The sequence below is a fragment of the Rhinopithecus bieti genome, unplaced genomic scaffold, assembly GCF_001698545.2.
Source record: "Rhinopithecus bieti isolate Rb0 unplaced genomic scaffold, ASM169854v2 scaffold_36517, whole genome shotgun sequence".
NCBI classification, from domain to species: Eukaryota; Metazoa; Chordata; class Mammalia; order Primates; family Cercopithecidae; genus Rhinopithecus; species Rhinopithecus bieti.
The window spans coordinates 1,450,366-1,473,821 of record NW_016816437.1 but is presented as its reverse complement, the minus strand read 5'-3'; the positions used below and the strand labels follow the sequence as shown (position 1 = coordinate 1,473,821).

General features: G+C 34.9%; 1 pseudogene; it reads right to left on the bottom strand.

Moving 5' to 3' along the window:
* Nucleotides 1-2,918: 2,918 nt before the first annotated feature.
* LOC108517094 (ubiquitin-40S ribosomal protein S27a pseudogene) lies at nucleotides 2,919-4,393 on the bottom strand (annotated as a pseudogene).
* Between the last annotated feature and the right edge of the window lie 19,063 nt (nucleotides 4,394-23,456).

Below are 23,456 nucleotides of genomic sequence, written 5' to 3'. Positions count from 1 at the left end.
ATATATATACATAAAATGGAATAACTATTCAGCCTTTAAAAGAAGACCCTACATTTGCCACAAAATGAATAGACCTGGAGGATATTATGCTAAGTAAAATAAGCGAGAAAAAATATATTGCACGATCTCACTAATATGTAAAATAAGAACAAAAAAGGCTCAACTACGCAGAGATACAGAATGAAATCAGAGAGAAGGGGCAAATGTAGGTCAAATGATAAAAAAAAATAGCAGATATATAGGATGAAAAAGTTTAGATATCTAATGCACGACTTAAGGACTAATGTTGATTTCAGTTAACAGATCAACGAGTTCATGAAAGCTGGGCAGTCAAGAAGGACTCAACATCACCAGAAGCTCCAGGAGAGAGGATCCTTTCACGAATATTCCTAAATTTTTAGTTATGAATTGGGAAGTGAAAGGTAATGGAGACTGTAGCACAGATAAAAGAAGCCACGAATTGGGTTTTGTAAATCCCAAGCCACTGATGGCAACCCTTACTTTCCCTTCCTCTCACATTACAGAGGGGAGAATATGGAAGTTGTCAGAATAGTTTTGGTTCTGACATGGTTGGTAAACAAAGATTAAATGTTCCCAGCATCAGCACCATGACTGGGTTATAGCCATGATTGTAGTTACATGGCTGAGATGGGCTCTGTGGGAAAATTCAAGGTCATTCCCCTTCCAGCCAAGGTCTCCCTCACTAATCAACATCCAAATCCACAGAAAAGCCTAATAAGGTTTTCAGAGAAGGGTATGATTATGGGTTTGATGGCAGAAAGTTGAGTGGGGTCTCATTTGGTGTTTTTAAAAATTTCCTCTGAGGAAAGGGATGGAACAGATAGAAAGAAAAAAAGATGCTCAAATTAAAAGTCAAGAGATTAGAGGAGTTAGTGCAGGGCAAGGCTGGTATCCCAAATGTAATCAGACATAAAAACATGATCAGTTTTCATTGCTTATGGACTTCCCTTGCTCCACTATTTACTGTATCATTAATAACAATTATTTCAGTCCAGACAGGCAGTTTTGCTAGATGAATGGAGTGGAAGAGCAGAAGGGCAAATTATTTGGGTATGTTAGCAACCTGAGTCATTTAAGTGGTAATTATTAGAAAAAGGAGGGAGAATAAGAAAAGAGATGCAGAGAGTGAGACAGATTAGGGAACAAAAGAACAAAGTAAAAGTGAGATGAAAGAACAAACGTGTTAGAGCTATATGGAGTCGCAATGGTGGGAAATTGTGATCAAATAGTATAAAAACCCAATCGATTATTTGAGAGATAAAAGATTTCCAGATAGTGTGGAGTTCTATTGATGTCAGTCCAAGTATTTGAGGTAAACTTGAGGGGGGTTTTCTTGTGACTTATCCCAGAGATTACCTTCAGTTGGTCTTCCCTTACATTATCCGCTTATTCCCATATTGCTCCCCAGCTCTCATCTGCAGTGAACACTTCACATTCATCTTACCCCTCTATGGAATAGCATATAGAGTGAGCAGTTAATGGTTCTGTTACCAGCGAATTCTGCTAAAAGGATGTCTAAATTCTATGAAAAGCAAATTTAGTATCAAAATAATTCCAGTGCTTCCTATGTTGACCATCTTAGGTAGTGTCGCATAATAATAGAAGCTTTATATTTCTACTTAATGAAACCATAAATGGTGGCACTACCCAGTGATTGAAATTTAGTAGTGAGAAAAATGTTGGTTTTCCTTACATTATGTTTTCTATGGCTATGCTTTTATGATACAGCCCATACAACCATTAAGACCTCTAAGAAATTTGAGGTTTAAGAATAATATAGCTCAGAATTGGCAAATAAACCATACAAATGATGCCTAATTGGTAACTGCACTTTTTTCCAGCTGTAGGAAGAATTAACTGAAGAAGTCTTCTTGACATGCTGTCTCAGTCATTATCATTTCATCAGCATTTGTACTTCAGCAGCAGGCTATTTGTCATCGCTCTCTAGCCTTTTCCTTAGGAAACCCAAAAGGATTCTGAATAATTGTCTTTGGCTATAGTACCACAAGCAAACGTTCAGAGATACATTACATCCTAAGAGACAGGGAGGATCTGGTTTTACAACGCTCCCAAGCACACTGGGCTTTCTGAAACCCAATGAATCCAAGACAGATGTCCTCAGAGACTTATAAAAGCAAACGTGAGCCCAGGCTTTCATCTTTTCCACAAAGTTTTCTGTTGGGTCTTTGTGAATCTGGAATTCACAAAGTGAATGTTAAAAGTGCATTGATTCTTCTCTCCATCATGACTGTCTGGCTGTGCTTTCTTCCCTCATATTTGATGTAAAACAAAGAGAGGTTTAGTGTACCTTGTTAGGCTATTTATCTTAAAAATATGAAACCATTTTACAAATGTCATAAAATTCCTAATATCATACAGTTTGTTATATTCTTTAAAATACGTTGATTCAGTATTATCCTTGTGTGTCCGTTCCAACATGTAAAATTGAGGAATTTTAATTCACAAAGGGAAAAACCAGCTTTGTATTTGGCCTATCAAAATTGTCAAATTTTGCAAAGATATTTAAATTCAATATAGTTTACATTATTAATAATTTTTTGTAATATTAGTTATATTGAGAGTAGATTTTCAGATAATTTTTGTAATGACAGTAAAAGTCTATCAATTTCCCATTTTAGGGCACTATATACATTCTATTTGGTGATTCTCACATGTGACATAGGTGTGACACTAATTCAGCTAGTGTGATAGCTCATGAAATTTCAAATGTATAACAATTATTCGACATATTGAAGCAGAAATAATATTTTAAGTATATATCATATGTGAAAATGAGACTTAAATATTAAGTGATAATTTTATTTCACAGGGAACACCTTCACATTTTCTTTCTTTCTTTTTTTTTTTTAGTTCATGTCTTTTATTAACTGATACAGTTACTTGTCTTCTGGCTCATTGAAGCAATAAGTCAGACATTTGCCACAATAATGTCTGTCAAAGTGGCTTGCCATAAACACTCCAGCACTACATTCATCAGACGGGCACTCCTGATGAAGGCGACTAATTTTGCCATTCTCATCCACCTTATAATATTTCAGGACAGCAAGCTTAACCTTCTTTTTCTTGTGCTTATTCTTCTTGGGAGTGGTGTAAGACTTCTTCTTCCTTTTCTTAGCACCACCACGAAGTCTCAACGCAAGATGAAGAGTAGACTCCTTTTGAATATTGTAGTCAGACAAAATCCATCCATCTTCCAGTTGCTTGCCAGCAAAGATCCCTCTTTGCTAAGCAGGAGGAATTCCTTCCTTATCCTGGATCTTGGCCTTTACATTTTCTATCGTATCCGAGGGTTCAACCTCAAGAGTGATGGTCTTCCCCATAAGGGTTTTCATGAAAATCTGCGTTTTGGTGGCGGCTCCACCGGAGGTTGGGGAAAAGGAAGAGAAGGGTTAGGTAAGGGATCACAAGAGAATGTGGCATAGGGTGCTCGCCCCAGAGCAGCCAAAGAGCAGACACTCATCCCACATTTTCTTTTAAATATGTTTTGCCAGACATGTTGACTTTATTAAAATATAGGCTATATGTAATTTAAAATCATAACTAGCTTTCCCTTCTGATGGTTAGCATTGTAAGTATAGCAGTCTTGAGAAGACTATTCAATGGCGTTTAACCACTCTATCTTCATTTAAAAATGTAAAAATATCATTAGGAAAATAATACTGTTATGACTGTAGTTTGGATCAAGAAAAATAAACTGGGGAAACTACATTGGAAACCGTTATTCTGTAAACCATGAAAAGTTATTATGACAACTGTATGTCACATTCTAGTTCCCAGTTTCCTAAAAGACTATTAGATTTTGTATTTTGTTCTCTTATTTGTTTTTATTGCCATGTTGTATAAGCAATTGCGTGGGTGGCAGAAGTCAGTAGCATATATCGACTCTTTCTTTCCAGTGAGATTTCTAATGAATTCTTTTCCCCAAGACCTATTTAAGAGGCAAAGTAACAAGCACTTGAATCTGTTACTTTTAATCAAATGTGTTATAAAAGTTGCAAATATGAATGCAACATTTTGTTTTTATCATGATGTAAATTCGAGATTAAATAGTATATTGTTATTGTTCTCTATGAACATATTATAGGAAGAATTTATAAAACGCACCATCTTGTAAAATCATTTTGAAAATATTTTATCTTTTAAATTTCATTGGAATAAAATAAGAGTTTTAGTCTATTTTCACTCTCCTATCCACTCTCACTTCAATTTCTAAAAGGTAAAATGAACCAACCAGATTTTACCACTTCTACCTCTGCAGGTTAGTCAACTCTCTGTTTTTTTCTTTGTTCCCACCTTCTACCCTCCACCTGCTACCGTACAAAGAGCACATCATGGCAGGTTTCATGAGCATTTTGCTCAAATACAAAGAGTAAGTGAGATTCAGTGTAACAAAAAATTGGGCAAACATATAGTCTGCTCTACCTCTGCCCAACCTGAAAACCAGAACTATTTCTCTCATCAAGCCAGGAGGAATCTCATTATTATATTATTTTAGCATTTCATTTATGTCGCAATAATTGAGTATTGCCTTATGATAGCTTGGAAATTCAGGCCATTCCATTCTCTCTGTTTCTGATGGCCTGACATATTACATAAATTATAATAGAAATATCTACTGAAGGACACATTATTACATTTTGTTTATCAGGAAACTTTTCCTAATAAGAGTATGCTAAAATCATTTTCTCAAATATATTTTAAAAATACGAAGTCACTCATTTTATTTTAAATCCATTTGTTATTCTAACAATTAGACATTATGTTACTGAAGATAATACTATAATGCTTACAACAAAATTGCTGTCACTGCCCCACTCCACTCTATGCTAGAGTCAACCACTGCAACACTATTTTTTGTTTTTTATTTTATTCTTTTCCATTTAGCCCACTAACAAACATACTCTCTTATTTCATGATTCTTCAGTGGACAAAATAATCTATTTCTTTTTATGAAAAACTAACATTTTATGGAAAATTAGGATTTACTCAACCTAATATATAACCCCTCACTCCCACACCCAGACACACTTCTTCTTTTCTCATCCTCATTGTTGTTATATCATTTTATCTTATTTTTGTGAAATATTTGGGGTTTGTTATATCTATGAACATTTTGCTATTGTTCTATGGTTATATTTACTTTCTTATGTAGTATTTAATTGAGGCATTGTCATCTTAATCTCAAAGTTTTTAGTTTACTTTTCTTTCTATTTGAATTTATCCACAAAAGCATAAAAGACTTAAGCATTATATCTGTATACAGAGAATGGAATAAATTAATGTCAACTTTGTTTTTTTTTTCCCTAGAGATGGAGATGCTTCTTCCCCAAAATCCTTCTTCCTTTTGGTCTGTTCTGAATTGTTTTCTAGGCTTATTGCTCAGCTGTCAGCCTTAGAACTCTCTTTTATCTTAATGCTGGGTGTCTCCTATACCTTTCTTCTTTGGTGGATTCTTTCCCCACCCTAGTTTTACATCTTCTTTCTTGCTTTACTTCTCTCTTTTGTCAGATCACATTTATCTATAGTTCCTAGAAATCTTTGGGAGGATTTTGTTTTTTTCAGAACTTGCATGTTTGAAGAAGGTTTTACTTTACCCTCACAGTTAACTAAAGTCTAGGTTAAAAATACATTAATATTTCCATCAGAATGTTGAAGACAGTGCTATATTGTTTTCTAACATTGTTGCCATATCAGATCTTTATATACGACCTGTAAGCCTTCTCATTCATACATACATAGATAAATATAAGGCATTAAGGAAATTCATTTTATTTTTTTCCTAGTCTGGTAGAGATTTTGGGATGTATCTCTGTTTTCATTTGTTTCAAAATATTTTTGATTTCTGCCTTAATTTCATTGTTTACCCAAAAGTCACTCAGGAGCAAGTTGTTTAGTTTCCAGGTCCTGTGTAATTTTGAGAGTTCCTCTTGCTATTGGTTTCTAATTTTATTACACTGTGATCTGAGAAGATATTTGATATTATTTCATTGTTTTGAATTTATTGAGACTTGCTTTATGGCCAAGTGTTTGGTCAATTTTAGAGAATGTTCTATGCATAGATGAGAAAAATGTGTATTCTGGGGTTGCTGGGTGGAATGTTCTGTAGATGTTTATTAGCACCTTTTGGTCAAGAGTCCTAATTATGTCTGAGTTTCTTTGTTAGCTTTCTGCCTCGCTGATTTGTCTAGTGCAGTCAGTGGGGTGTGGAAATCCTCCACTATTATTGTATGGCAGTCTATTGCTTTTCTTAGATCTAGTGGGTATTTATTAATAATGACTTTCTATTTTTTTTTTGTTTTGTTTTGTTTTCCATTTGTGTGATATATCTTTTGCTACCCTTTACTCTGAGCCTGTGGGTGTCTTTACTCATTATATGGATCTGTTGTAAGCAGCAGATGGTTGGGTCTTTCTTTCTTTTTTTTTTTAATCCAATTTGCCAATCTATATGTTTTAAATGGAGCATTTAAGCCATTTTCTTCAAGGTAAATATTGATATGTGAGGTTTTGTTTCTGATATAATGTGTTAGCTATTTGCTTCATAGTCTTAATTGTGTAATTGCTTTATAGGATCTATGAACTTTGTTCTTACATGTGAGTATTGTCTTTTTCTGGTAGTGAGTATTATTCTTTTGTATCTATGTTTCAACTCCTTTGAGCATTTCTTATAGAAACAGTGTAGTGATAACAAATTTGCACTCGTTTGGGAAATACTTTATTTCTTCTTTATTTATGAAGCTTAGTTTGACAGAAAATGAAATCCTTGGCTGGCATTATTTTCTTTAAAAAAGCTGAAAATAGGCCCTTAATCTCTTCTTGCTTGTAATGGTTCTACTGATAAGTCTGCTTTTAGTCTGATGAGATTTCCTTCATAGGTGGTCTTGACCTTGGAGAGTCTGATGACTATTTGCCTTGGTTATATTCACACTGTATAGTATTTCACAGATGTTCTCTGAATTTCTTGTATCTGGATATCTATCTCCCTAGCAAGATCACAGAATTTCCCTGAATTAGTCTCTCAAATATGTTTTCTAAATTAGTTGCTTTTTCTTTTTGTCCTTAGGAATGCTTATAAGTCTTAGGTTTCATTTCTTCACATAGGCTTTATTCACTTTTTTCCCCCTTATTTATATCTGATTGGATTAATTCTAAAGACTGGTCTTTGGCCAGGCGTGGTTGCTCACGCCTGTAATCCCAGCATTTTGGGAGGCCGAGGCCAGCTGATCACGAGGTCAGAAGGTTGAGACCATCCTGGCTAACACGGTGAAACTCCCCCATCTCTACTAAAATTACGAAAAAAAAAAAAAAAAAAGAAAAAAAATTAGCTGGGCGTGGTGGCAGGTGCCTGTAAGTCCCAGCTATTCAGGAGGCTGAGGCAGGAGAATGGCGTGAACCCAGGAGGCAGAGCTTGCAGTGAGCTGAGATCGCGCCACCACACTCCAGCCTAGGTGACAGAGCGAGACTCTGTTCCAAAAAAAAAGACTGCTCTTCTAGCTCTAACATTCATTCTTGAACTTCCTTTAGTAATTTTTTTCACTTCTAGAAGTTCTGTTTGTTTTCTTTAAGAATATAGCTATGTTATTCAGATCCTGAATTATTATTTTTAAATTATTTTTGTGTTGGTTTTCAGTTTATCCTGGATTTCACTGAGCTTTCTTACAATCCATATTTTGAACTCCCAATTGTTATTTCAGAATTTTCATTTTGGTTAGCATCTATTGCTAAAAAGCTCGTGTTATCCTGTGTTATTGTGTGTAAGTGTCACAACAGTCTTTGTTTTTTGAATTACCAGAGTTTTTATACTGATCTGTCTCATCTGAAGGAACTTTCATATCTTGTTTTAATATGAAAGAAGTCCCATTTCATGAAGATGGAATTTTTAATTTGTTTAAATTCTTTTTCCCCCTGAGGGTATGACTGTGGTCTATTTTGTATATGATTTGTATATGATCATTAGGTTTCATTTCTGTATGCTTTCAGGGGACCAATTCACTATATAGGCACTTTGGTTAGGGATAGTTTTCATATATATATATATGCTTTTTAAAATGTTGCTTGTAGTGATATATTGGGTCTATGAGCCAACACACTATCTTCTGCAGGGCTGGGAATGTGGAGGTCTCAGGAAGCTTACTTCATACACTAGCACTTTGCCTTACTGATAGCAGGTTTTTTATTTGGTGATGCAGTTCAGTCTCTAGTCCAGTAGGTGTTGATTAAGAGTAAGACCCAGCTTATGGTCCAGTAGTCTGATAGTGAGTGGAGGCAACAGCTCTGATGACATGGCAGGAGAAGTTTGTGTTGGATTGTTTTAAGGTCTCAGGGATAGATGTGGGTTGGAGGGCTGCACCTGTACCTCATCCTGGGCCAACAGGAATGCAATCCACTTCCCTATTACACCCCTATGACAGGACTTATGACCTACATAAATGTAGACATTTTCATTTGATTCCTAGCTACAGTGCAACTGAAGTCCATTGAAACACCCTTCTGGTGGCTACCACTGGAATGGCCTCAGGGAAGAGCCTCTTTCCCTGTTCACAGCAGATAGCTCTGGAGGTTGTCCACCTTCTGTTTCCAGGATGCTGCTGCTCTGCATAGGAAAAAGGAGTTGGGTCCTGTCCTTCATGTAAGCCTGGGTGGGGTATCTTCCTTTCAGTGGGCGTATGGCTGCCACAAAAAGTGCTGGGAAAACTGTTTCCATTTGTGCTCATGCCAGCCCCCAGTGGGGAAAGTCTCTGCTGCATCCATAACAGTGGATGGGAGGAGCAGGAGATAATCCTCTCTTCACCTCTGCTCCTAGGTACCAGTGCCACCTCATTTAGCAATTGGCACTGCGAGCATGTTTCTTTTATCCCAAAGGAGGCTTTGATGGGCTGCACTACTGCCTCTCCTAGGGGTGACCCATGTGTAGGACTAGGTCTTTAGGAACCCCACAGCTCCTCATGGTCCTTCAGGTTCCCTATGCTTGCCAAAGTCAGAGTGAGTTGTGGGCTATGTTTGTGAAGGATATGGTGATGCTGAAACTCAAGACCTGAGTTCTCTGTGCAGGGCAGTGGCCTACAATGGGTGCACAATAGATCTCTGTTCACGTCTGAGGGGAATGTGGTTGTACCAGAATGAGCTGGCCATCCAGTTCTCTTTCTCCAGGAAGTTCCCAAATCTCCACCAACAGCATTGCCTGGTAACATGAGGCCAGAGGGCTCTCTAACAATTTGGCAGTGAGCAGTTTGTTATAAGTGTGAAGGGAGTTGAGAAGCATCCCTGCCTACCCTTTCTGCACGACTTGAAGTTCTCTTGGGGTCAGTTATAGCCAGGTTCTTGCTGCTTTTCTTTTCCATACCCCAGCCTCTACCTGTGGACTCTCTGACAGATCCTGGCTCTCTTTCCTCAGTTTTCAATTCAAATCATGACCATTCACCTGTAACTTTGTTCTTCTTTTGAGTAGAACTGGTATCTGATGTTCATATTCAGACCTCTTGAAAAAAAGTACATTAAGGAAATTTAAAATAACATGCAGTTACAAGTGAATTAGTCAGACAATTCAAATAAAACTTTAAAATTAGGTTTAGCTTTACCAATGTGATGAATTTGTCAATTCCTCAGTTTTCTTCTTATGCAGAGAAAGCCATGCTAATTAGAGTTTGAAAATGAGCAATTTTCTCACCATTTTTACATATTTGCTTCCAAATCTGTGTTTGAAGGGCTGGTGGAGTAAAATGAAACTTGCAAAACTTGGCTTTACATCTATGTATTCTCATCATTGTATCAAAAGATGTTATATTAGAGGTTTCTTAACTATAACTGAAAGAAATTCTTTTCTATTAATACTTGATTTCAAGCAGAATCATAGTAGAGGCTATGGCTGCATTTCTGCATTTGTATCTTTAGATGTTAGCATAGGGCCTATAAAAATACTCTCTAAGTATTAAATGAGTTATACATATGTATGTATAGTAAATTATATATACACTTACATGAAATATATATACATTTATTTTTATATCTATATTCACATAATTATATATTCTATATATTTATATATTTCATATACATATATATATTATTTATATAATATTATAATATTAAATATATATAAAATATATTAAATATTATACATATAAATAAAGTAACTGAAAATCTGAGTAAAATAAGTCACCAGAAATAACAGCAGGGCTTTTACAAAAGTCACTAGGGCTGAAGAACATTTCCAACATCAAAACACTAATTCTGAGGGCCGGTCATGGTGACTTATGCCTGTAATCCCAGCACTTTGGGAGGCCAAGGCTGCTAGATCACTTGAGGTCAGGAGTTTGAGACCAGCCTGACCAACATGGTGAAATCCCATCTCTTCTAAAAATACAAAATTTAGCTGGGTGTGGTGTCAGATGCCTGTAATCCCAGCTACTCAGGAGGCTGAGACAGGAGAATCACTTGAAACCAGGAAGCAGAGACTGCAGTGAACCAAGATCGTGCCCCTGCACTCCAGTCTGAGCGACAAAGAGCGACAAATTCTCAAGAAAAAAAAAAAAAACTCTTTCTGACTCACATTGGTATTTGAAGAATGAATGTTCAGTACAGTTTTATTTATTTTCTACATTTCTTCCATTAACATTGTTGCAACATACTGCGTGGCACTGCTCAAACTTCAAACTGTTATTAGATTTGTCTTTATTCTGCCCAACTGAGATTATTGTGATAAATGTGAAGGCTGTCCTAGCACAGTATGCAGATATTGAGAACTTGTGATATAGAGAAAGATTTTAATCTTTCTGCAAATTAACGGAATAAGGACATAAAAAAGTTCATCTAAGCCCAACTTTTGGAAGCCTAGTTTGGGTCTATAACCTTCAATAATATCAGGCCCCAGTAGTTACATGAATTACCCTGATTTAGATCTTTAGAATTCAGGGATTAAACTTGGATAAAACTTGCAGGTAAGACCTTATGGCTATTCAATTTGTGTAGTATTAAACAGAATTTGATCAATTTAAGCTAGGAATAATTACTAGATTATAATTACTGAGATACCTTGAAAGTGGAAGAATACTGAATAAATGGCTTGATGATCAGAAGGCATAGGTAATTTTTCTTTTCAGTGAGGTTAGGAAGAAAAACATAGATTAAACTGATATTCTTCTTTAGTAAGACAGTCTTTCGCTTTTTAAGAACTATAAAACTAATGCCATTGCCCACCAAATCTTTTAAAATATGTTTAACAAAAAATGACCACTTAAAACATCAATTTGATAAATAACAATTAAATGAGAAGAAAACAACAACAAAAACTATCATGCAACCAAAAAAAAACAAACAAACAAACAAACAAAAAAAACCGTTATCTGCCCAGAGGAAGTATATTATTCAACTGGCAATCATAAATAAGTCATAAGCCCTGAGGATTCTGGTCAGTCACTTATGTGATGTTTTTGAAATACACATATTAGCTATTCTCTTCAGAAATATAATGTTAATTTGTTTGGAGAAAATACGTAATTAGAATGCTTGTAATTTTTTTAAAAAGCAAGCACATTGCATGGTTTTGTGAAAAAGATGACTTATACCAAAATAATTAAAATTGAAAGAAGTCTACATTTGGTTACTTTACTCCACAGGTAATCAATCACCAGATAAGATTACAATTAAAAGCTCTAGTATTAATGGACTATCTACACATTCATAAAAATATTTTGTGTTCAATCATTATAAAATAATCTTTACTACATTACCTTTACTTTAATTAAAAACAAAACAATTCTGTCTGAACTAAATTCCCAATATTTAATGAAATGTATGACAATGAATAAATTATGCAGGTTAACATACATGTGCAATTATTCATAAGTACTAATGATAGTATATAATATTACAAACCAATAGTAAACCAGAGGCTTATAAACATGTCTAGGACCATAACCAATGAATTTGCAAGTTGTTTTCGGATTAGTTGTCTTCAACTGCTTTAAACACTTTGTGTGAAAATTCATTCATTTGTAGATAAGGTAGTTATTTTATAGTATAATCAAATCATCCTTACTAAAATATAAAAAACATCCCTAACTTTTAAAAATATTAATTTTAAACCACTGGACATACTCACCTGAGGTCAGTGCCCATGGAATACCTGGTTTAACTATATTTGATGTTTATTGAAAATGATGTCTTTGTCTCTCACTACGATTTTCATCTTCACTCAATTTAATGCTTTGATTATCCTTACCAGAAATAACAATGATTATTTTGACTTTGGCATTGCTAGCTTCTGTTTCAATATGATAAAACTTCAAGTGATTTTAAAGCCTTATAAGTTGTTCCACATGCCTGGTCGAGGTTAGTTGCCAGCATAGTGAAAAAGCATGATTAAAGCTGTTTAATTCAAGTATACATTATTTTTCTGTTAAGTCTAATCTACATTCGCTGGAAGTGGATAATAGGAGATATGAGATTGCACACTAATCATTTGAATATGAATAGTGTTGATGAAGTTGGTTGATTTAATAAATATTGATACATTATACCTTAAAAGAGGACAGACAATAACTAATGGATTAAAATTCTGTTTTTCAAATAAGTAGATTTAGTTTGTTTAAATAATACTTAAATTAGTTATAACTTACCTGTAAAGAAACCGCTTAAATTAAGTGTTTAACTTTATCAAAAGTATGCTTTTGGGAAACGGAAAGTTTATGTTCTACTTGAAGCTATAAACATGAGTTGAGTGTCATGGGCATGCCTGTAGTCCTACCTACTTGGGAGATTGAGGCAGGAGGATTACTTGAGCTCAGGGGTTCGAGACTTGCACCACTGCCCTCCAGCCTGGGCAACAGAGTGGGACTCTCTCTCTAAAAACAAGCCATAAATATGTTCTTTAGTTGGTTTAATAATTTGAACATTTGAACTAGGTATTTGTATAAAGAGTCAAAAAATAATTTAATTAGGAATACTACATTTGAGATTTGGATATGTATTTTACTTGTTTTATACATTGATATATCTAACGTTATTTATTTAGTTTCTTAATATTTTGATTTTGATGGTGTGTGTGTGTTTGTGTGTGTGTGTGTGTGTGTGTATGTGTGCATGTGTGCCTTTGAGCCAGTTTAACACCATTAAAACTACGCTGGTAAGAAGGAAAAACTCTGGGATGTAGGATGTGGTAAAGGGGTGGTTTGCTGGGTTGTTTGTGAATGTCATGTAGACACATGGCGTAGAGTCTAAAATATTTCACAGTGGCAGACATGTAAGTTATTTTTTCTTTTAAAAATGAGAAGTAGGTTGAAATACCACAGAATAATATCAAGCTTGAGGTAGCTGGGAAGATTCCTAGTTCTTTGTTTGCATAGATGATTATATGTCTATGTTCCTGATGAGTTTTCTAACTCTAGGTAATAACTTTAGATTAAGCATTACATCTAGCCTAATTTGAAGGATTTTCTAGCACTGTATAATATAGTTCTTTGTTTGCAATAGGAAGCTGAGTGCAATATAAAATCCTCAGAAATTCTGCAAAGCTACTGCCATTTATAAGCATAGACAGATATAGCTAAATGGCATTTTTTGTGAACCATTTGTAATGCACTGCATTTTTTTCAATAAAACAAGAGTGCATTATCATAGCACAGATAAGCTTCAATGAACAGAGCTTGGTATAAAAGGGCACAAATGTAATCGTTTGGAAGTGGCAGGGAGTAAGGAATACCTGTGATGTCAGAGTAAGAGGTCCTTTTACTTCACAGGGACATAAGAGGCACGATTCTCAAGGATATACGTTTTCAATGAAGGCAAGGAGGTTAAAGATCTCTGTGAAAGATTCTGGATTTAGGGCAAACTGTTCATTGCAGAATAGCGGCTTCATAGGAAATCACCAGAAGGTTTGAGTGAGAGTAGGGCAGTAGAATTTGTGTTAGAAAAGGGGAATTAATGAGAGTTATGGTGTAGAGATGATACAAAACCAGTGGGATTTGCATTGAGTGGTACCAAAGGATATTAAGCATGGTATGGTAGTTTTAACATTGCCTTTGATATCATTTATAGTCATCTGAATTAAAAATATTATTTTTCATTTTCTTGAATCTAAACTTCAGATGTATTGTGAGTGCCTATTCCTTCTTTTTAAATTGCTTTAGTGAGTTATAATCTAAATTCACCATTTGTAAGTGTATTGCTTAAGTAATATTTAGTAAATACACACAATTGCACAACCACCACCACAATCCAATTTTAGTTTTCTTCACACAAAAACATTCCTCATGCCTGTGTGAGATCAATCCCTGCTCTTATGCCTGGCAACAGGAAACTGCAGATTCCCTTTCTATCTTTATAAAATTTGTCTTCTCTGAACTCTAATATAAATGTTATCTGGCTTCTTTTGTGCCTGGTCTTTTTAACTAAGCATCATATTTTTGCTTCTGCATAACATTAGTGTCCCATTAACAATGTAAAAGTGTTTCAATTTCTCCAGATCCTTGCCAATACTTGATATTGTGACTCTTAATGATCATCACCATTCTAGTGGTGTACAGTAGTATTTAATTATTAGTATAATTTGCATTCCTTAAGGATATGCTTATTAGACACATGTATTTTCTCTGCTTGTGTTTCTGTATGGCATCTTGACTTCTGAGCAAAGGGCATGATTGAATAGCAAATAGAATTGGAAGTTAGAGATAATTTATCCCTATGGAGTGATTTGGAGTCATCTTATCCTAGGCTTTTGAAAATAGAGCCCACTTCTTCCCCTACCTCAAAACTTGGCTTACATTATGGTGTGGTATCACATGAGGGATGTCATCTTACACTCCCATGGAATAAATTTGCTTACATTCCAGGGTAATTAGTAATGTTAATCTGTCTTAAAAAAAAGGTTAAGAAAATAACAGGTAGCCCCAGTGAAGGTCAGAATCTTCTGAAGTTCACGCTTCCTCACCTGTGCTGACAATTCTCAAGTTCATGCTTCCTCACCTGTGCTGACAAGTCCTGCAAAATTTGGGGCAGAGGGAACTGCTACATAGTATTGAACTGGATATTATTTTGCTGTGGATAATAAACAGTATATGGTCGGGCTCAGTGGCTCATGCTTATAATCCCAGAACTTTGGGAGGCTGAGGTGGGTGGATTGCCTGAACTCAGGAGTACTAGACCAGCCGGGGCAACACGATGAAACCCTGTCTCTACTAAAATACAAAATTTAGCCAGGTGTGGCAGCGTGCACCTGCAGTCTAGAGGCTGAGGCAAGAGAATCACTTGAACCCAGGAGGCAGAGGTTGCAGTGAGCCAAGATCACATGACTGCCCTCCAGCTGGGGCAACAGAGGGAGACTCCATCTTTAAATAAATAAATAAATAAATAAATAAATAAATAAATAAAAACAGTATATGTCTCTGACCCAGGTTCTTTTCTTCTGTCAGTATGTGAATATAAAACTCTACTTGGCTGCCTAGTTGCTTGCAAATAAGGTAAAATTTCAGACTCTTAGCATTCTCTGACTTAACACAAATAAGTATTAATATGGTTTGGCTGTGTCCCCACCCAAATCTCATCTTGAATTGTGCTCCCATAATTTCCACGTGTTGTGGGAGGGACCCGGTGGGAGATAATTGAATCATGGGGCTGGTTCCCCCATACTGTTCTCATAGTATTGAATAAGTCTCATGAGCTCTGATGGTTTTGTCAGGGGTTTGCGCTTTTGGGTCTTCCTGATTCTCTCTTTGCCTGCTGCCATCCACGTAAGCAGGGACTTACACCTCCTTGCCTTCCACCATGATTGTGAGGCTTCCCCCGCCACGTGGAACTATAAGTCCAGTTAAACCTCTTTCTTTTGTGAATTGCCCAGTCTCGGGTATGTCTTTATTAGCAACGTGAAAGCAGACAGATGCAAGTATCAAATAAATGTCAGTTCTTAAGATGACTTTTTTTAAGAATGTAAATGACCATAAGCTACAAAATATAGAATCGTCAAGGAAATTAGAGTTTTCTTTCTTGGAATTGTCTCTCAAGGATGCCATTTAGGATTCTACTCATGAGAATCTAAAAATGTCAAACTCATAGAACCAGAGAGTAAAATAATGATTTTCAGAGACTGATGTTCGTAAAAGGAACAAAATTTCAGTCATGCAAAATAAATAAGTTCAAGCAATGTATTGGCATTATGGCAACTGTAGTTAATCACAATATATTGCATATTTGAAAATTGTTTGAAGGGTAGATTTTACAGTTTTTTCACTACAAAAAAGTATGTGAGATCACGTATATGAGAGTTAAGTAGCACAATTTAGCCATTCCACAAATGCATAAATATATCAAAACATAATAGTGCATATAACTATATGCAATTTATATTTGTCAATTAAAAAATAAAAATAAATAAATAAAATTATATCAGATGAAGGAAAAGTATTTCTACATATTGACTATAGTCCAGAATTGAATGAGTTTATTTTTTCCCTCGATGTTTTCGTATAGAAATAAATTTGAAACAAACATTCCTGAAATGTCTGTTTTTTCCTTTGCATTTTACTATGGTAGGAACACGTAACATGAGATCTACTCTTTCAAATTTTTAAGTGTACAATACTTGGTTGACAACAGGCAAAATGTTGTACAGCAGATCCCTAGAGCTTATTTTACTTGCTTGGCTGAACCTTTATGCCGTGTGATTAGCTACTTTCCATATTCCCTTCTTCCCAGCTCGTGGTAACCACCATTCCATTCTTTGACTTTATACATTTGATGATTTTCGATACTCCCCTAAGTAAGTAGAATCATGCAATATTTGTCTTTCTGTGACTGGGTTATACTGTTCTCCAAGTTCATCCATGTTGTCAAATATTGAAGGATTTCCTTCTTTTGTAGTATTCTATTTTATGTGTAAACCATCTATTCTTTATCTATTTATTGTTCAATGGACAGTTAGATTGTTTTTGCATGTTGGCTATTGTAAATAATGCTTCAGTGGACATGGAGTGGTAATATCTTTTTGAGATTCTGATTTCAACTCTTCTGAATGTATACTCAGAAGTGGGAATGGTGCATCACATGGTAGTTACATTTTTAATTTTTTGAGGAACCTTCATAGCATTTTCCATAACGGATGAAATATTTTACATTCTTACCAAGTGTGCAAGGGTTTCTTTTTATTCCACATCCTTGTCAACATTAGTCATTTTAATAGTTGTGAGGTGATAGCATTTTGCAGTTTCAATTTGCATTTTTTTGCATTTTCCTGATAATTAGTGATGTTGAGCATCTTTCCATATACCTGTTGGTCATTTGAATGTCTTCCTTGGAGAAATGTCTGTTCAAAGACTTTGCTTATTAAAACAAATTTTCTTTTGCTATTTTAATCTTTTGGTGTTATTGTAAATGAAATTATTTTCCTAATTTTCTTCTTGGTTTGTTATTAGTGTGAAAAAACACAATGGACTTTTGTATGTTAATTTTGTATCATGCAACTTTATTAAATTTTTTTATTTTAACAGTTTTTTGATGGGGTCTTTAGGATCATGTATATATATGATCATATCTGCAAATGAGGGCAATTTTACTTATTTTTTTGTGTGGTTTGGATGCCTTTTTTTCTTTCTCTACTACTCTAGCTGGGGTTTCCTGCACTATGTTGAATAGAAGTGGTGAAAGTGGGTATCCGTACCTTGTTCGTGATTTCAGAGGAAAAGCTCTGTTTTCATCATTGAGCATTGAAAAGCTGTGAGGTTTTCATACATGGCCTTTGTTATGTTGAGGTAATTTCATTTTATTCCTATTTTGTTGAGAGTTTCTTTTTTAAATCACAAAAGTTGTTGAATTTGTCAAATGCTTTTTCTGCATCTATTTAAATTACTCTGAGATTTTCATTCTGTGTATTGTTAATGTGGTATATCGCACTAATTGATTTTCATATGTTGAAGCATGCTTGAATCCTAGAGATGAGTCTCACTTGGCTATGGCGTATGGTCCTCAATAGATTGTTAGATTGAATGTGCTAGGCTTTTGCATCTAGATTCATCGAGGATTTTCGTCGGCAGTTTTCTCTGTTTTGTTTGTCTGCCTTTGGTATCAGTGTAATGCTGGCCTCATGTAATCAGTTTGACAGTGTTCCCTCTTCAGTTTTTTGGAAAAGATGAAGAAAGATTGGAGTTATTTCTTCTTTAATTGTTTGATGGAATTTATTAGTGAGGCTATCATGTACAGAACTTTTTTTATTTTTAGGAGGTTTTTGATTGCCTGTTCATTCTCTACATTAATTGTAGGCCTATTTAAGCTATTTCTTTATAAATTATTCTTGATGATTTGTATATTTCCAAGAATTTATTCATTTCTCCTAGGCTATACAAATCATTGGAGTATAATTGTTTATAGTAAGGTCTCATAATCCTTATTATTTCTGTGGCATCAATTGTAATGTCTTTTTAGGAGTATATATATACAACAGAAATTTATTTCTCTCAGCTCTGAAGGCTAAAATTCTGAGGTCAAAATGCCAGCACAGTCAGGTTCTGTGAAGGCTCTCTTCCAAGTTGCACACTGCTGACTTCTCATTGTATCCTGACATGGTGAAAGGAGATCCAGATAGCTCTCAAGGCTCTCCTTTGTTTTTTTGTTTTTTGTTTTTGTTTTTTTTTTCATTTTTACTTTTCAAATTATTATTATTGTTATTGTTATCATTATTTGGTTACCTGAATAAGTTCTTTGGTGATGATTTCTGAGATTTTGGTGCACCCATCACTCAATCAGTATACACTGTACCCAATGTGTCTTTAATCCCTTACCCTTCTCGCACCCTTTTCCCTGAGTCCCCAAAGTCCATTGTGTCATTCTGTTGCCTTTGCATTCTCATAGCTGAGCTCCCAATAGTTGTAATGTCTTTTATTTCATTACTGATTTTATCTATTTCAGTTTTCACTTTTTTCCTTAGTCTAGCTAAGAGTTTATAAATTTTGCTTATCTTTAAAAAATTCCACCAACTCTTAATTTTGTTGATTTTTTTCTAATACTTTTTTGTATCATTTATTTCTGCTGTTTGTTGTTTCCTTTTTTCTGCTAACTTTGGACTAAGTTTTTTAGTCTTTTTGTAGTCCCTTAAGGTGTAAAGTTAGGCTATTTGAGATCTTTCTTGTTTTTTAATATAGGAGTTGGGCACTATGAACTTCCATTGGCTTTGGTATGTTGTGTTTTCATTTTCATTTTACTTGACGTATTTTCTAATCTCCTCTTTGTTTTTTTTTACTTTGACCCAATGGTTGTCCAAGTACATGTTGTTTAGTCTCCACATGTGCATTTTCCAGTTTTCCTGTTATTCAGGTTTACCAAGTCTTCAATTGTGTCACTCCAGTTCTGCACAACCAATACAAGATTTGGTGGCAACTCGTTCTGTCAGCAGGGTGCTCATGCTTTGCCTGAGCTGAACCTCAATCCTTAGCCAAACTTCAATCCTTAGCCTCGAACCTACACCCATAATAAGAAATACCCTGGGGGAAAAGGGTCTGCAATCATTAGCTCACTTTTGATAAGTATTCATCTGAAATTTTGTCAGCATAAACTTGTTTGCATCTATAATTATCTGCTGAGTTTAATTAAATTACTTTAGTATTTTACCTAGCTTTTCCCACAGTCTTTAGTGGGAATGTCAGTCTACCATAACCTACCATTTCTACTAAAAAGCAGAAATTCTACCAATGAGATAAATTTGACAACCCAGCTCATTTGCATCAATCTTACTCTATTTCTATGTAATTTTGACACAATCTGGAAGCCTGCCTTGCTCTAGTGATGCCTCCATATTGTCATTTTTTTTTCAACATCCTAACTGATTCTCTGTTTCTACTTATCCAACAAAAGTTTCTATTCCTCATTCTCTCTAATTTTTCCTTCACACACTTATCCTTAGAGATTTCATTCTGAACCATGGCTTCAAAGTCTTTTGAGACATGTACCATGCTAAATCAATGAGTTCCATCCATATATCTCTTCTTGAATATCTCAGTTTTACTAAAAATGTGAACTTCCAAAATGAACTCATATTTTATCTTGAATTTATTTCCTGAATCTCCTTGTCCTTATTAAGCAGGGGTGATAGTTTTGTGCAAGTTCAGGCTATCAAAAGGAGAAAATCAAAGTGACTATCCTAGGCAGAAAGGAGATGTGGGGTGGAACAGCAAGCATAACCATCACTCCATGTGGCAAGGATGCATGAAATTTCCATTGTATTTATAGAAGATAATAAAATTTTCAAGCAGGTTGCCAATTTCTCCATTGGGAAAGCTGGTTGGCTGCCAAATGAATAAAAGACTGTAGGATGGTAGTTGAAGAAGAGTTAGAAGAAGGTGAGCTAGAAAAATTCACACTATTTAGGGATCTCTAGTCAGTAGGTTTATCCATGTAGACAGGGAGATAGTTAGCCCTCAGAATTTTGTTACAGAGGACAACAGTAATCTCCTACTGTTAGAGAAAAGAGGAAGGAAAATGTAGCTGAAAGAGGCATTCGTCCCTTTCTACTTCTCTTGTTTTTATATAAACCTAGGAGAGGTTGAAGGAATCCAAAGAAGAGAGGTAGCAGTGGGAAAATGGACCATATCACCTACAGCATCTGGGTTACTAAGACCATGAATCAAGCTGGACACAGGCAGAGAGGAAAAGAAGACAAATGTTGAATAGACATGAGAATAGAGGATTAAGTTGCCAAATTTTTCTAACATTTTCATATCTAACAAAGATCATAAAATTATAGAACCATGATTGGATGAAGGGATAAATAAAGTCACTTAATGTGCCTCACTTGGTTCACACTGTTTAAATTGATAAGTGAAAACAAAAATGCAATCATATCCTTGAAAAGAGTGGAAATTTAATTTGGCTTTGCATTTTTATAGATTATGTATGCTGATATCGCCTTATTTTGTTAGTAGTCTAGTGGTTTTTAAAATGTGGTGTTCACCAGCAGCACTGCTATCACTGGGGAGTGTTAAAAATGCTCATTCACAGGTCCCACCCTAGACCGTCTCAATCAGAAAGTTGAGCCCAGTGATCTAAGTTTTAACAAGACTTCCAGGTGTTTCTAGTACATTCCAAAGTTTGAGAATCACTATGTAGTTTATTTTCTATTTTGGGTATCTCGAGGGAAAGAGTAAAACAAATAACTTTATTAAATATTTTGATAAAAATTTTGCAGTTTTAGATATCCATTATTTCATCATTTTCTAGTATTTGGTTGAACCTAAACCTATTTGAGATCTTTCTTTAAAATACTATATTAATCCATTACAGCATAATGTTATTCAATAATTTAAATAGTTTATACATTTTAAAATTATTCCCCAATTGAAAATATCTCACTTCAAATATTTTTGTTTGTGATATCAGTTAATGATTATTTGATATAACCTCTTAGTGAGCTACTCTATTAGCAAGCCATTCTATTAAATATATTTTAGATTATTATACTACATGACCTATAACAAACGAAAGTATTTCCATAATGTTAGTACAATGCCAAATTCAAAATAATAAAATAAAATGATTAACACATTTTCAAAACTTATATTTGGTCAGTAATTCCTTAACAGTTCATCACTGATCCATACTTAGCTGGCAAAAGATTTCAATTGCTTTTGAATTTTTTTTTTTTTTTTTTTGAGATGGAGTCTTGCTCTGTTGCCCAGGCTGGGGCACAGTGGTACAATCTCAGCTCACTGCAAGCTCCACCTCTGGGGTTCACGCCATTCTCCTGCCTCAGCCTCCCGAGTAGCTGGGACTATAGACGCCCACCACCACGCCTGGCTAATTTTTTGTATTTTTAATACAGACGGGGTTTCACTGTGTTAGCCAGGATGGTCTCGATCTCCTGACCTCGTGATCTGCGTGCCTCAGCCTCCCAAAGTGCTGGGATTACAGGCGTGAGCTACTGCGCCCGGCCTGTTTTTGAAATTTTATCATAACTATATTTAAAATAAGCTTGCTGCAATATTTTATATCTGGTCTAATCCTTAAAAATATATTTCTAGCTCTGATTGGTACCTATTTTTTTTTATGTTTCTTATCTAGTTTACTATCCTGGAATATAATCTTTTTAAATTAAAAGTGGTACATCTATATCAAATTTAGAAATCACTGCACTTACATAATGATAAACAGTGAGTTTATTTTTTATGCCACTGCTGTCCCATTTTTTTCTAAACATACACATACATACACACAATTTCTAATTGAGCCATAGCTTAATTCAATTTACTCTGGAGCTGAATTAAGGGTGTGTAAGGACTTGCTGGGTATCTCTCTGTTTGTGAGTAAAACAAACTATATTTTTAGAAAATTATAATTAAGAAACAACACTTCTTAAATTTTACCATGTTATAAAATATAAAACATTATCACATTACATATTTAAAAATATTATAGAGAAGAGACTAATGACAAATGTGCATGATATTAACACAAACACAAGTGCATTTCTACTATACAAAGATGTTCAACACAAAGTATTTCATTGATTTCGTACTAGTATCTGCAGTATAGCCACTTGCCCTTGTGTGTATGGTGTTTGACGTAAGTCTTGTTCTTATAGAGTGGATTAATAACAAAAATAACATCACTTTGTTTTTGGATACTTGAACAATGTCAGGAATCTTCATAACTGCTAAAAATACAGTATTAGTATACCAAACAAAGGGATGCTAAGAACATGTGAGGTCTAAAGTTTGTGGATTTGAGCCAGCTGAGAACAGCAACAAGTAGTTCATTTGAGCAGCCTGAACAAACACTTCTTTCATACAGGAACACTCTGTCCCTATCCCCATCCTAGCCTCTCTCTCTCTGAAAAATCCCATACATGACATTTGCATTGACTTCATCAGCTTCAAATTGCACCATGAATACTGGCATGTATTTTGTATTCTTTCCATCAATAGCCAGGACAGGAGGCTAATTAGCGTACCACCAATGCTTTAAATACAGAGTTGCCATAAAGAACAGCTCTTGTAAAAACCTCAAGTTCAAAACTTTTGATTTAGTCTGAGAAGGAATTTTTTTTCCTCCAACACAGACTGAAGGTACGTAGCTACCTATGTTTAAGTGTTTTATTTTTTAGACTAAAAGTGAAATCAAAATATTTTAAAACTATTCCTGCTCCAATTATAAAAAATGACCATTACATAGACTTAAATTCTGTTATAAATGAAATTATTTACTGAAAGATATAGAAGTAACATGACATAGTTAGAATAATAGAAGTGGGAATAAAACTCAGAAACTTTTACCAATGTCTAATCCTAGGGGTAGCTATGAACAAATTTCACTGGGTTTAGGATTGCCACAGATTTTTGAAACTGATAGACCTCCAATAAATAATACATATTTTTAAAGAATGAGTGTAACTAACCATGCATAATGTTCCAACAGAATAAGAATTTGAAAAGTTCTTTGTAACT